The sequence below is a fragment of the Ceratina calcarata genome, unplaced genomic scaffold (assembly GCF_001652005.2).
Source record: "Ceratina calcarata isolate Rehan_Ccalc_2016 unplaced genomic scaffold, ASM165200v1 scaffold920, whole genome shotgun sequence".
Taxonomy (NCBI): Eukaryota; Metazoa; Arthropoda; class Insecta; order Hymenoptera; family Apidae; genus Ceratina; species Ceratina calcarata.
This window is the reverse complement of record NW_017180577.1, coordinates 14,314-15,979: the sequence shown is the minus strand read 5'-3', so window position 1 is coordinate 15,979 and position 1,666 is coordinate 14,314. Positions and strand designations below refer to the sequence as shown.

Sequence of the window (1,666 nt, the reverse complement as noted above, 5' to 3'; positions counted from 1 at the left end):
GCATTGTTTAAGTATATAGCCTGTACATCCTTAATACAGTATAACATTAATATAAGTGCGATATTTTCAAGAGAACATCTGCATATCTGTGAAAATATTTGTTTCGTCTAAAAAGCAGAAGGTGGTTCAACCTTTTCAGCGAGCGAAGCGAGAGAAAGTGTATGCATAACACAAGAAAAATTCGAATACACTTTTAAAGAACCGAGACCAAAACGATTAGTATGCTTCAACCCTAAGATTAATGGAAGACATACTTTAAAATCTGGCTGCTCGATAAAAATAATGTTGGCTTAAAAATAAAAACAACAAACATGAATTGGGATACATGGTTTCCAAAACGATGTTCCATGTGGTTTTCGATGGGACATTAATCAACGTCGAGGAATCTCGGAAAGGGGATTCTGAGAAGCGTTCGTGATAATTTATCCGACGTTCGCTCACCATTCTTTCGACAGGACTGGCCGTCCCTTTGTAGCTGAAAGCCGGGCCTGCAGTGGCATTCGTAGGTTCCGGGTAGATTCCTGCAGAGTTGGTCGCAGGGCTTCTCCGTCACGCACTCGTCGATATCTGAAACGACGACGCGTTGGTGGGCGAGTTATGCTAATTTGTGAAAAAAAATGAATCGCACTCGCCCGTGACAACTGGGCCTCTGATCGGTCGCGAAAGTCTTTCAGCTTCCGGTTAAACGCGTTCCGCGAAAATCGTTTCGTCGATCCGGTGAATTTCTCGCAATGCGACTCGAGGATTTCAATGAATAAATTACAGTGGAGTTAAACTGGTCCTCGAGGTAACGAGCGATAGCGAGGTGTGTGGTGCCGTTTAAAGTAACTTGTTCATTGATTAATGTAAACGATGGAATTTTTCATCTGTCAAGCAACGAAGTAATTAATTGGCTGCTTGTCACGGCGAGGCAAAAAATGTTTCCAATTCACTTGAGAATACAGCATTTGCATGTAACGCGAATTCTTATAATGCCAAAGGTAATCCGATTCTTTGTGACAAACAATAAAACACCGAAAATCAAGAATGAAAAATGGAGGTCGTATGAGACGTAAGATCTCTGCTATAAGTTTAAGACATGTAATAAAGAACTATGTCCTATATTTCCGAGGCTAACACTAAATGTTAGATTAGTATGGTCTGTGCGACTCTCTCCTTCCTTAAGAATGTATAGACTATACAGGATGTTCCAGGAAAAGTGTTAGAGACGGAAAGGTGTGATTTTGGAGATGTTTCTAAACATTTTCCTTTGGTAAAATACAAAGTGAGACATGGTTTTTAACCTCTTAGGCACTATGCGCCACTATAGTTTCTTTCGCGGATGTCATCTCTCAGTACGACGCGTCACTATAGTGGCTTTCGCGGGTCTTTGTGTTGTACTGTGTTTTAAGACGTACCATACTGAATTGTATTATTAACCCTTTGCACTCGAGCGGTGACTCTCGCTCACCAAGACGTTATCTCACCTTAAATTTTATTGTGGCGCTTTTAGCGAGACAGGCGACGCCTGTATAAGACCCTATAAGTGTAAAATGATACTCCTTTAAATGGAGATAAGTTTTTCGTATCGGAACCTTAGTCTATAACGACAACCGTGCACCACTTTCGACATTAGTTCGAACTTGACAGTCGCGCCGAAAGATTATAATAATAGAAAGTGAATAAT

At 40.8% G+C, this 1,666-nt stretch overlaps 1 long non-coding RNA gene across 2 annotated transcripts in view; it reads right to left on the bottom strand.

Annotated features, from left to right (window-relative positions):
* Window positions 1-19: 19 nt before the first annotated feature.
* LOC113465150 (uncharacterized) overlaps window positions 20-1,666 on the bottom strand; it is a 5,640-nt gene continuing 3,993 nt past the window's right edge. For both annotated transcript variants that reach the window (XR_003389981.1, XR_003389980.1), the window contains one exon: window positions 20-567. This is a non-coding gene — a long non-coding RNA (uncharacterized LOC113465150). The remainder of the gene's footprint in view (window positions 568-1,666) is intronic.